We start from the raw sequence: 448 nt of genomic DNA on the forward strand, positions 1-448 counted from the left end.
GCTGTGGGTTTTTTCTTTTTTCTTTTTTTTTTCTTTTCCCTTTCTATTCTGCTCTCAGCCAGAGCAGATCTGCGCTGCGATAAGCGCAGCCGATCTCCATCCTGATAGAGATCGCCAGCACAGATAAGGGCTGCTTATCTCTCCCAACCAGGCTGGAGCAGCATTTGCTGCAGCAACAAACACAGCAACGAGGGGCAGAAGGGCTCCCACGCTCCCTTCCCTTGCAATTGTGATTAATGCAGGTGCTTTAATTACCTGACGGGGGGCAGCTGTGTGCGTGTGCAGTTATTTCTCAGCGTGTTCCCCCCCCACACACACACCCTGTGTGCAAAGCAGCCTCAAGTGGAAGCCGAGCTTATCACCTACAGATGTTGCATTACTTTGACGAGCACTGACTTTCTTTTCCGATCGCTATCTCCGATTCTGCTCAGCGCAGCAAACGCACGTG

The sequence above is a fragment of the Meleagris gallopavo genome, chromosome 13 (assembly GCF_000146605.3).
Source record: "Meleagris gallopavo isolate NT-WF06-2002-E0010 breed Aviagen turkey brand Nicholas breeding stock chromosome 13, Turkey_5.1, whole genome shotgun sequence".
Lineage (NCBI taxonomy): Eukaryota > Metazoa > Chordata > Aves > Galliformes > Phasianidae > Meleagris > Meleagris gallopavo.